General features: G+C 44.6%; 1 pseudogene; it reads right to left on the reverse strand.

The window, feature by feature from the left end:
* Window positions 1-2,964: 2,964 nt before the first annotated feature.
* Window positions 2,965-4,680, reverse strand: LOC140852815 (glycosyltransferase family 92 protein RCOM_0530710-like; annotated as a pseudogene).
* Between the last annotated feature and the right edge of the window lie 8,604 nt (window positions 4,681-13,284).

Here is a 13,284-nt window from a genome sequence, read left to right on the forward strand (position 1 = left end):
AAGTACAAGTCGGGCTATGGTACAGGCGGTAAGATTACCTTGGACACAGTGGCCTCAGGTTTTGTTCTCCGGCCAGGACGGGAGCTGCTGTGACCACGGTGAAGTTCTAAAGACTTGCAAGGTTTAATTGGTTGGTAGCTCTATAATATATCTAAGACAAGGGGCGGATTCTTCTCTCTCCAAAAGGCATCCTATGCTTACCATGTTCTAAGTAAGGGAGTTTGCTAGCTCTTTAATATCTGGCTCCCATTATCCGTTGTAACAAAACGTCTAGCTATAGAAAAGGAGAAGGCTTTTGAAAACACTTGTTTGTGGACAAAGCTTTAAACCTAAATATTTTTAATTTCATTCCTTTCTTTCCAAAGCGTCTAGCATGTTGGGACCACTAAGCAATCCCATATTAATTTTGCCATATTTTTTTAAAGCTAGTTGCGCCATTCTAACCATAATCCAGCGATGAAGAGTTGACATTGTTTCTTTCCTTCTTCTTTTTTTTTTTTGGTACATACATTGTATCTTTTTTATTATAGCATAAAGAGTAGTTTTCTTTTATTATGGATAAAATCCATTCTCGACCGAAGGTGCTAGAGTGAGGCGACGTCTGATGGATCGACGACGATCGGATCTGCAAAAAAAATTTCCATCGGAGTTGGCTCCGATGAAAATTTTCTGACGCTCAAGTCAGATTTTCTACAGCAAGAGAGAAAGAATGAGCATTTATGGAAGAGATAGAAGGCGTACATTTCTTTGGATTCCCGGATTACCTTTTTATACGGGAGATTGGAGCCTCGAAAAGAGGGGAGGCTATAAATGACCTTTTTGTCCCCCATTAAGTGTCTCTGAGGATTGATGGATGATGCCACTTTACAATACGTGGGGAACAATCCCATTAATGTAGCAAGTTGACAACCATGAGAACGATGTGGTTTTATTCATCGCTATTCTCATATTTAAATGGAATGATGTGACCAGAGCATAGAGAGGTCTTTAGGAGTTATCATGATTGCCTTTAATGATCTGGTTCGACAACTGCTTGAAAACTTTGGATAGATGCTATCAGATGCGACGATCGAATTAAGGATTGGAGAGAATAGGCTTCGGAAGCCAGTTATATCCTGTTGGATGATGTGATTTGACATAAGCTCAGCTGGTGCACAGTCAGCTATTTGGAGGGACGTGGTTCATCGTAGAGTGTTATAATTCGATAAGACCATGAGGGAGTTAACTTTTTCAGTGATATTTTGACATAGTTATGGGAGTGACATATGATTAGGAGTAAGAATCGGTCAAAAATTTTTGAAGGAAAAGCTTGACTCACGGCATCCTTTGGATGGATGTTTGAAATTTGATAGTTCGACTTTGATCTCGATCTTGATTTTAACTTTAGCCCTAGCCTTAATCTGTCATTGGAATTATGCATATTTATTTTCGATTGGCATTGCAGTAATATTTCTGCATGCTATTTGTCGTGAGCCCTCTTCAAACCTGTCTTTGGTGCAGCTGGTACCACCCCCCAACACTTTTCATTACAGTATGATCGGCTGCAAGTCAGAGCTTGCATTTTCTTTTTCTTCAAATTATCGATGGGCAGGTTGTTACTTTGTAAAACTAACCACTTGAATATCTCAGCTTTTTCCGATAAGAAAAGTTTCCATAGTAATTTTACAAATCTAGACTAAACATTGCCATGACTCAAAAAATTATAGCAATTTCTCACATTAAATTTTTGTTTTGTTCCCATTTCCATCCTACTGTATCCTTCTTATTGCTGGTCTTTTACTCGGTACATGCTCCAATTGTTTGAGGTCTCCAGCTCCATTTGTTCTTAGGATGTCTCTAAATGGATCTCTTTTATTTGATGTCTTAAAGCATCATACATTAGATACAATTCTACTTGATTCTCTTGCAAAAAAGGAAAAAGGACTTAATATCAAGGAAAGGCATTTTAATGATCTTTTAGAGATCTAACAGATGACATGCATAGCACATCCTCTGTAAAGTAATTAACTATATATAAACATGTAATTATCATTCATGACATGCACAATTAGCCACTAAACTTAGCCAAAATGAAGGATAAACAAAAAACTAATATTCAGCACACTTTTTAAAGAAAAATAAAATTATTTTCATAAATGCCTAGTGTATTTGTGTATAACAACTATATAAAAAAAAATCCTCCATAACACCTTTGTTTCTCTCTTTTTCTTCTTCCTATTCGCCAACTATATCTGTTTAGTGCTATTTTTTTTAAAAAATAAATCTCTCTCCCTCTATCTCATTCTTTTTCTCCCCTCTCTGTTCCCATCCCACTCCCACACCATCCTATAGTCTCCATTGGATCCCTCCACCCCGAACCACCTCCGATTCACATCCCTGAGCCGCATATCATTAACCTCGCAGAACCAAGTGGCCCAACCCTTCGGCTCGAACCCCAGACTGGGGGTCCGATCCTTGGATCTCGGGTTCACCATCTTCGTCCAATCCACCATGTAAGCGGAAACCCTCCTCCCAAACTTCACCTTAAACTCCTCCCATGCCTGGTACTTATAATGGTACACCCTGGCAATCGAACCCTCGATCCACTTCATCTTGAACCCGATTTTCAACCCGAAATGGTGAACCGAGTTAACCAGCAAGTAGTGCACCGCATCGAGCCGCACCAGCGACTATAGAACATCCTCAGTAAAGTAATTAACTATATATAAACATGTAATTATCATTCATGACATGCACAATTAGCCACTAAACTTAGCCAAAATGAAGGATAAACAAAAAACTAATATTCAACACACTTTTTAAAGAAAAATAAAATTATTTTCATAAATGCCTAGTGTATTTGTGTATAACAACTATATAAAAAAAGATCCTCTATAACACCTTTGTTTCTCTCTTTTTCTTCTTCCTATTCGCCAACTATATCTGTTTAGTGTTATTTTTTTTAAAAAATAAATCTCTCTCCCTCTATCTCATTCTTTTTCTCCCCTCTCTGTTCCCATCCCACTCCCACACCATCCTATAGTCTCCATTGGATCCCTCCACCCCGAACCACCTTCGATTCACATCCCTGAGCCGCATATCATTAACCTCGCAGAACCAAGTGGCCCAACCCTTCGGCTCGAACCCCAGACTGGGGGTCCGATCCTTGGATCTCGGGTTCACCATCTCCGTCCAATCCACCATGTAAGCGGAAACCCTCCTCCCAAACTTCACCTTAAACTCCTCCCATGCCTGGTACTTATAATGGTACACCCTGGCGATCGAACCCCCGATCCACTTCGTCTTGAATCCGATTTTCAACCCGAAATGGTGAACCGAGTTAACCAGCGAGTCGTGCACCGCATCGAGCCGCACCAGTGACTTGTGCCGCTCCACGGTCCTACACCGACACGTGTAATCTTGCGTTACACCATCTCTCGAGTGGGTCCGCAGACCAGACAGCCCGAAGTCGATGCGTCATATCGAGACTTGACCCACCTTCCGTCGGACATCCACGAGAGAACCCAGCATGGTCCGGTTCGGGGAATCGCATCTGACCTAGGCTGGGGAGAAGATGAACTCGTCCACGTCGATGAAGGCCATCCAGGTGTAGGTGTCCCGATTCATGGCGGTGCAGTGGGAGAAGCCGGCCTCCTGGGTCTTGGGCCAGGGCTAGAAGTGGGTCGAGCTGTTGAACCCATCCAAGGCAAGCCGGTCCACCATCGAGTACAAGTCGTCCTCGCTGTCGTTGTCGTAGAAAAAGAATTGCTCGATGCTGATCGTCGAGTGATAGACAATCCGCTCCGCGAGGAATTTGGCGACATTGCGGACCATTGTACAGGCACAGATTAGCGCACGGCCATCAGTTGTGCGTCGGGTGACAGGTGGCCAATGGTAGTTGGCCAAGGATGGGATTTGGGTGCCCTCGGCCGCAATCTCCAGGGAGATGTGGAGGGCCTCACCGGTTTTGGATTTTGTGATGGGTGGGTGAGGGCAGCAAAACACCTCCTGGGCGCCACCGGTGTCGGAGGTGGTGGCGACCGGGGCCGCGGCACCGCCGGTATGGGAGGAGAAGAAGCAGTGGAGGTCGGAGGCGGGGCGGTTGACGCCCTGGCGAGTGTCAATGCCCTTGGCAAAGACGACAATGTCGGTGGGGGTGGAAAGGGCCTCATAGACGAGGCGGATCCACCTGATCATCTCGGAGGTGGGATCGTGGCCGTCAGAAATGGGGGCGGCAGCGGTGGGGTTGATGAGTCGAGGGGTGTAGAAGGGACGGAGGCGGCAGATGTTTGTGGGGATGGGGCAGCGAAAGGCGGTGCGGGCGGGGGAGGTGGGGAGGATTCCGATGAAGCCAGTGGGGGAGACGGCGCCGTTGTGAAAGAGGTAGGAGAGGTTTCGATGATCGCCGCTGGCGACGGCAGCAGAATGGAGGGGGAGAATGAGGAAGGTCTCCTAGTCGGGGAAGATGATGGACTCCGATGGAGGAGGGGAGAGGCGACTGGATGGGTGGTGGAAGAGCTCGTGGACGGCGAAGTTGTGGCGGTGGAAGAGTGGCTGGGTGAGGGTGGTGATGAGGGGGAAGGCCGCCACTGGGGGCGGCGGGCCATCGAGGGTGGCGAAGGGGAGGAGGTCGCCGAAGAGGTGGAGGTAGAAGGAGCAGATAACGGCGACAAAGATGACGATAGAAAGAAGCGACGTCATGAAACTCCGTGGTATCCTTCCATTAGGGGAGGTGTACAAGGGAGTGAAATGAGGACCAGATGGAGGAGGAAAATTAGCAGCATTTTATAGATTTTTGATATAGAAAATTAAATTTTAAGCTATTTTTTTTTAAAAAAAGAATTTTAAGGTACAAGAGTAATGCCATTATTTTTTTTTTAAATTTTTGGTAACAAGAGTAATGCAGTTATTGGGCAATTAATTATTAATGTAGCGCATATACTGGGAGAAATGCCGGGGAAAGAATGGTTCAGGGAGATGAAATGATCTGATGAATCGAGGTAGGTGTTGGACCAAAATCTCTTTTTTTTTTTTTCATTATTTTTTTTTTTTTAATTATCATAGAACGGGATGCGCTAAATGGCTATTATTGGAGGACAATGAGAGAGGGAGAAGGGAGTGCCATTTTCACTAAGTTGTTAGGTGATAGTTAGAAGATGACAAAGCTGACAATGGATGGGGGGAGAAAGAACATGTAGGTTCATGACCGTAGCATATGATCGAATTCGTCAATCTAATTGATGTGTGATTTGTGCTAATAAAGTTCAAATTTTGTTGGGTGGATGTCTGGCCAGGACACCACCTCCCAAGATCCTTTCAGTACCACGCGATGCAGCAGGAAGAAAGAAGAAACAAAACAAAAAGAAAAACAATCAAAATACGTGGATCAGCCACAAAAGGGCTCGCCTCCACGGGGCATGCAAACTTCACTATGAAAAGAAAATTTTACAAGAGGAGACCTCACCCTCAACCCTTGTACACCCAATTCTCTCTCACATGAAGTTCCCCTCACAAAAGCTCTCTCTCTCTTGGAGACCCCCTGAACCCCTGAAGAGCCTGGCGACCGCTGTCCAGGAGCCTCCTGCTCCTTCTCTCACAGCGCCTCACGCCTCTCTCTCTCTCCTCGGTTCGTACGGCGGCGAGAAACCAAACCCGATCACACACCTTCTGTTCGTTCTCAGGCCTTTTAAAGGCTTAAACATAGGTTAGAGGGTGATTAGGAATCCTTAATCAAGCCAAATCACGTCCCAAGCCGTCCGATCAACACCGGGAGCTCTCTGGACCCTTAGATCGCGCTCCGGTCCACGGAATAGGGCCGTGGACCGCGAGAAACGAGTGGGAAACGTCCACGCGGTCCACAGGCCGCGCCGTGGACCACCCGGTCCACGGTGGACCGGGAATGGGCCAGCAGGCTGCTGGGTCGCGCGTCCCGCGCGGGCCTGGGCCTGGGTCGCGCGTCCCGCGCGGGCCTGGGCCTGGGACGCGCGTCCCGCGCGGGCCTGGGTCCCGCGTCCCGCCCGGGCCTGGGTCCCGCGTCCCACGCGGGCCAGCGGGCCTGGGACGCGCGTCCCGCGCGCCGCCGCCTGCGGCCGCGCCGCTGCCGCCCGCCGCCGGTCGCCGGCGGTCCTCCGCCGCCTCGGTTTTCGTGCTATCTTCGAAAGCTCGTATCTTCTCCATCCGAGCTCCGATTCAGGTGATCTTGGTCTCGTTGGACTCCATTTTTCGCCGCGAACCTCGCTGTGGGCTCAATGTGGGCTGAATCTTGAGGCGTCAAATCCTAACAATCTCCACCTCGACTCGATATTCAGCCTCCTCCAAACTCTGAGAGCTTCTGGATCTCCTCGCCCCCATGCCCTGGGGCAATCGCCTGCTGATCATGGATGGGCAAACATGGGAGTCGAGCCAGGCTGCTCGATCCCATCTCCGTCGTATGCTGTGCTCCTCCTGACCTGAGACCTGCTCGGGGCATCATCTTGTGGCAATAGGAATCTTACCTTGCGACGTCGCCTCTCGTCCTCCCGAGTCTCCTGTCTCGTGCCCGATCCGCCTCCTGGAGCTCCACCTTGCTCTGGGCTCCACCTGGCTCCCGATGCTCCACCTCGCACTGGGTTCCCTGCCAGGTAATAATGTCCTCTGCTCCCCTTCTTCCCCTCCAGCACAATCCTATCGCCGCGTAGCACCCTCAGGATTCCTCCACCAGCTACCGTCCTGTAGCCTCTCGAATCCAGTCTGCTAAGTGAGATAAGATTCCGCCTGAAATCGGGTATGTATCGGACCTCCCCCAATCTCCTCACTGCACCGTCATGTGTCCTCCAGCTGACCGTCCCAATGCCTCTGATCGCACAGCTCGATCCATTCGGCAGATATACAGTGCTCTCACTGTTCTCCAGGAAGTCAAACTGCTCCTCTCTGCAACACACATGATAGGGACATGCAGAATCTAATATCCACTGCTGGGAAGAAGTAGATACCTCGTCAGATATCTCCAGGACATCTCCATCTGAATCACTGCCGGCCGTCGCTACAGCAGCCACCGTCCGATTTTTCAGTTGAGGGCAATCTCTGGCTAGATGCCCCAACTCCTCACACCGGTAACACCTGGTTTTGCTCAAGTCCCTCCTGGACTTAGACCGCCCTCGATGCGATCTCCTGTCGCTCCGTCTACCGCCTCCTGCACCTCCAGAAGCCACCAAAGCTGAGCTATCGACACCTGAGCTCGAAGCTGGGTTCTCCCTCCTGAGAACCTCGTTCTGGAGTATCGCCGCGGTGACCTCGTCCATCTTGATAGTGCTCTTCCCCACTAGAAGAGCAGTCACCAAGGACTCGTACGAAGAAGGAAGCGACGCCAGCAAAACCAGCGCCCTGGTCTTCTCCTCAACGTTCTCTCCAACGCTGAGAAGGTCGGTGAGGATCTTCTGGAAGTGGCTCAGATGCTCCTGCACGCTCTGTCCCTCAGTCATCCGCAGTTGGTAAAACTGCCTCCAGAGGAAAAGAGTGTTGGTGAGAGACTTCGCCATGTACGACTCCTCGAGCTTCGACCACAGCACCGTCGGGGAAGTCTCGCTCAGCACATGGATCACCACCTCATCCGCCAGGTACATACGGATGGTACTCACCGCCTGCATCTGTAGCCGTTTCCAATCCCGCACCTCCATGGTGGTCGGCTTCTCATCGCACAAGAGAGCTTCGATCAACCCCTGTTGGATGAGCACGTCCTTCACCCTTGCCTGCCACAAGGAGAAATTGCTCTTACCATCAAACTTGTTGATCTCCATCCTGATTGTTCCTGTTTTCTCCATCTTCAGTCTTGCTCACCACCACTGCAATCTGCGTCCTTGTACCAACCTGGCTCTGATACCACTTGTTGGGTGGATGTCTGGCCAGGACACCACCTCCCAAGATCCTTTCAGTACCACGCGATGCAGCAGGAAGAAAGAAGAAACAAAACAAAAAGAAAAACAATCAAAATACGTGGATCAGCCACAAAAGGGCTCGCCTCCACGGGGCATGCAAACTTCACTATGAAAAGAAAATTTTACAAGAGGAGACCTCACCCTCAACCCTTGTACACCCAATTCTCTCTCACATGAAGTTCCCCTCACAAAAGCTCTCTCTCTCTTGGAGACCCCCTGAACCCCTGAAGAGCCTGGCGACCGCTGTCCAGGAGCCTCCTGCTCCTTCTCTCACAGCGCCTCACGCCTCTCTCTCTCTCCTCGGTTCGTACGGCGGCGAGAAACCAAACCCGATCACACACCTTCTGTTCGTTCTCAGGCCTTTTAAAGGCTTAAACATAGGTTAGAGGGTGATTAGGAATCCTTAATCAAGCCAAATCACGTCCCAAGCCGTCCGATCAACACCGGGAGCTCTCTGGACCCTTAGATCACGCTCCGGTCCACGGAATAGGGCCGTGGACCGCGAGAAACGAGTGGGAAACGTCCACGCGGTCCACAGGCCGCGCCGTGGACCACCCGGTCCACGGTGGACCGGGAATGGGCCAGCAGGCTGCTGGGTCGCGCGTCCCGCGCGGGCCTGGGCCTGGGTCGCGCGTCCCGCGCGGGCCTGGGCCTGGGACGCGCGTCCCGCGCGGGCCTGGGTCCCGCGTCCCGCCCGGGCCTGGGTCCCGCGTCCCACGCGGGCCAGCGGGCCTGGGACGCGCGTCCCGCGCGCCGCCGCCTGCGGCCGCGCCGCTGCCGCCCGCCGCCGGTCGCCGGCGGTCCTCCGCCGCCTCGGTTTTCGTGCTATCTTCGAAAGCTCGTATCTTCTCCATCCGAGCTCCGATTCAGGTGATCTTGGTCTCGTTGGACTCCATTTTTCGCCGCGAACCTCGCTGTGGGCTCAATGTGGGCTGAATCTTGAGGCGTCAAATCCTAACAAATTTAAACTAAATATATTTAGATTGTAAATAGATCAATTAATTCAGACTAATTAATAATTGGATCAGATTTAGATTGATTTATTTGATCTTTTTATTTTATTTAAACTATTTGATAATCGAGTCAGATCGAGTTAAATAAATTATCTATTTATTAAATAGATTATTATGCTAATGAATTAATAGATTATATAGTTGATATTAAGAATTTTGCTACGGTACTTCAAAATTTTTTTAATTATTTTGCTATTTATCTATTTCTGACCGTTAGATTAAAGATAAACCACTCAGATTTCAACCAATTGAAATGCAAAGTGCATGGCTGGTACTGTAAATATTTCAAAGTTGAGGGTTAATGGAGCACTGTAGCAAAATCCATATTAATAGGTTAAGCAGGTAATTTATTTATTAAATAGATTAAATATGCTAGATTTGGTTATCTATTTATTATATATAATAAGTTCGAGCATTTGGAGAGGATTAAAGATATACTCTATTAGAAAGTAAAAAGGAAGAAAAAAAAGGACATACAGTGAAGTTCTTGAAGGCACAACATTTAAGATTGAGAAATTATTTGTGCATTATAGGTGGTATAGAAAATCTGATGTGAAGTGTATCGCTTTACGTGATTGGTTCACGTAGCCATCATTTTTTAACGCAAATTTAATATCTGTAGTTTCATTTTTTCATTAAAAAATTTTGAATGATGAAAATATTCTTGCTTTTTGAAAAAAATTATGATATCTTATGTCTATATTATGACATCTTGCGTACAGGAAGTCATAATTTTGACGCAGGATATCATAATATGTCACAGAATGTCATAATTTTTTTAAAAAGCAGGGGCATTTTGATCATTCAAAATTTTCAAACGAAAAAAACTAAACTGCAGGCATTAAATATGCATTGAAAAGTGATTGAACAAAAATATCCCTTCTATATTATGACATTCTGGACCATAATATGATATCTTGCATACAGAAAATCATAATTTGACGCAGGATGTCATAATATGCTACCGGATGTCATAAATTTTTGGGTATATTATGACATTCCGTGTGTAGAAAGTCATAATATGCCACAGGATGTCATAATTTTTTTCAAAAGATGGAGATATTTTCATCGTATAAAATTTTTAAACGAAAAAGTAGAACTGCAGATATTAAATACATGTTGGAAAGTGATGATTATGTAGACTAATTATATAAAGTGATGCGCTCCACATTGGATTTTCTACGCCGCCCGCGATGCACAAAGAATTTCTCAAGATTTCAAAGCATAATCTCTTCTAAATCCGCGGCTACCTACCACTGCAACTAGCAGTGTAGTTGGGGGGTTAATTGTTCCAGGGGCTGGCCATCCATTGCAGATGGAATCCGAGCTTTTGAGAGAAGACATTCTGAAACTTTTCTGTAGCCTTTCTTTCGAATGGAAAGGGTGGTCACGAAATCGCTTTATTTACGGAACTCCAAATCTTTCATGGAATCCTTGTATACTTTGCTGTACTTCGAGCCAAAGCCTAGGTTTCAGCAAATTTGTTTTGAATGTCAACCAACATTTGAATACTTCTGAAAGTCCTCACTCAAAACAAAATGCCTATGAGCACCTGTAGTAAATCATGATTCCATCAAAAAAGAAAGAAATAATATCTACATAGTTCTAAAGAAGTAAAGATTTTTTTTTTTTTAATAAAATTACTCTTCCACATGAGGAAAAAGGAGAGTAGTATATGCATTTATAGAGATTCATTCATATGTGACAAGGACTCTGTTTAAAGAAAATGATTCTAAAAGGGAAACAATTACAGTTATATGAAGGATTACTAGTGCATAGATAACCTTCCAAAACAAATAAAAGAAATATATGAAATATTTATAAGAAAAGATAAATCAAAAGATATCTGTTGACTCCATTCAAAATTGGTATTCTGGATCTAAAAATGAAGTTGATTTGTATCATGTGGGTTCTCATTTCTATTAGAGGAGAGAAACCAAAGTTATGCGTATCAAGTGGGCTCTCACTTCCTATTAGAATTTAGAGGAGAGAAGCCAAAGTTATGTGTTGAATCTATTTAAAATTGGTCTCTTGTATCTAGAAACAAAACTGTTTATAATCACAGAGACTTACATTTCCTTTCACTCCCTCGATTCAAAATTAATAAACCAGACTACAGATTGGTATCAATCAAATTGGTTTGCAAGGAGACTTGGTGTCTGGCAGGGAAAATTAACTAGGTAGAAGTTTAAGCTCCCCAGTTGCATTTTTAGGTCACAATTGGGCGAAAGTGCTGAAGACATCAGTCATAAACTCCACGACAGCCCAGATATTACTCAATCTACAATCTATTCTGCCATCGATATTCACAAGATTTCCAGGACTAAACCTTGAAACTTCTTTCAAAGAGAGGTTAGTTAGTAAGAACCACTGGATCATGCCTCTCTTGTTAATAAATTCTGTTATCTAGTGTGCAAGTAGATATGTAACTCAATAACAGTAACAGGACACCATCTACAAAAATCAAAGTCAAGTAAACCAACCGAGCAGAGGAACATATTATGTTAGGAGTTGTATAATACTAAACGTGAAGAAATTATTAGATGGATCATATCCAATGAACCAGTCCAATGGTCACTCGCCATATTACACATCTTTATATTTAAATTATTCAAAATCAAACAGAGATAAAAATTCATCTTGTTATCCATCGCATACATGCCTCGCAATTTGAATTGCTCCACCGGACTTCATCGATCTATCAAGTTACATGATTAACATGATGGGGCCTAGTTGAGCCTTCGACCCATGTGTGTATACATGCATCCTGGTTGATCAACCATGCATGTAATCTCATTAATATTACTAAGTTCGTTATGTTTCAAAGTCCAAAAACAGCAGTCCAAAAACATCAATGTCTGAAAAAGAAGTTGATGGCTGTGAACTTTATACGCCAAGCAGCCACACAGATAAGATAAGACACCAAGAAGTTTGTTATAATGGATAGATACCCCCAAGGTGGAGAGAATAAAAGAGAACAAAGTAGAGAACCGAGGGAGCTTTTCTCCGTTGGGAAGCAAAGAGGTAGGCGGGGATGGCGAGAAGTCCCAAACGTGGACGGGTGAGAAAGCCAAAGGACCCATGTATCCAATGTGACTTGTGTCTCCCTTATGGGGGACTAAATTATTGAGCAATGCCATGCAATGTTCTGGTGAAGCCATCTACAATGTTTGTCCTTTTAGATTAATATAATCTAAAATATATCAAGAAATTCAGGTGCCTCTTCTTTTTTACTTTGTCTTTATGGCTCTATGATTCTCATGTTATTTTTTCTAAGAGAAACAAAAACCCAGCTTCATGTTTTCCAATGGTTGGAAATTTTGATCTCTCTCTCTCTCTCTCTCTCTCTCTCTCTCTCTCTTTCTCTCTCACACACAAACACGCACGCACGCACGCACATGCGTGCACACGCACAATCACACACACATTGTAGCGTAGATGAGTCCTTTTAGCTTAATATAATCTAAAATATATATAACAAGAAATTCGCATGCCTCTTTTTTTTACTTTGTCTTTATGACTCTAGGGCCCTTATGTTATGCTTTCCAAAATAATCCAAAACCCCAGCTTCATGTTTTCAGTTGGAAATGTTGATCTCTCCTCTCTCTCTCTCTCTCTCTCTCTCTCTCTCTCTAGTTTAGATGTAATCACAATCTTTTATTAAAAAAGAGTGAATATTCCTCTCTCTTATATATTAATGTCGATCATGTGTGGCACATGTGGAGTTATAACAAAAATTTTAGGAGGTTGATTGGGTCTAATCTTTCTTTCAAAATAAGATTTTATGAGTATCTAGAGATATTATATATGGTTCACTATTGTCAAATTATGCCTATTTAAAAGCACCACTACTTGTTCACTCTTGACAAAGATAAATTGTTTGTGCCGACAAGGAAATTAAACTAGGAGAATTGGATAGGCAAAATAACATAATAATAGTTGTTATATATTTCAGATTATGGTACAATTATCGTTGTCTACAAGATTTTTTAAGTCATGATTTTGTAAATGACATCACAAATCCTTAATCTTTTAAGCTCAGTCAATTTTTTCCACCCATATATATATGGTTCAGTCGTTCAGATATATATATGGTTCAGTCGTTCAGATACCCATATTATGTTTATACGCATACTTGTGCCCATGATTCGCATGCTTATTATCTTGCTAACTGTTGCTCCTTGAATTGATTTTGATGATTACAAAGTATTTGAGGGGGTTACTAACGATTTTGGCTTGGAAAATGATTTATTGTATTTCAGGGACAAAATCGTAATTTTATCAAGTTCTGATTTAGAAGCCTCAAGAGCAAGAGCAGAAGATTTGTAATCTATTGGAGGCAATTTCAATATTTTTGGATGTATATTTTGAAAGAAAAT

Source organism: Elaeis guineensis, chromosome 12, assembly GCF_000442705.2.
Source record: "Elaeis guineensis isolate ETL-2024a chromosome 12, EG11, whole genome shotgun sequence".
Lineage (NCBI taxonomy): Eukaryota > Viridiplantae > Streptophyta > Magnoliopsida > Arecales > Arecaceae > Elaeis > Elaeis guineensis.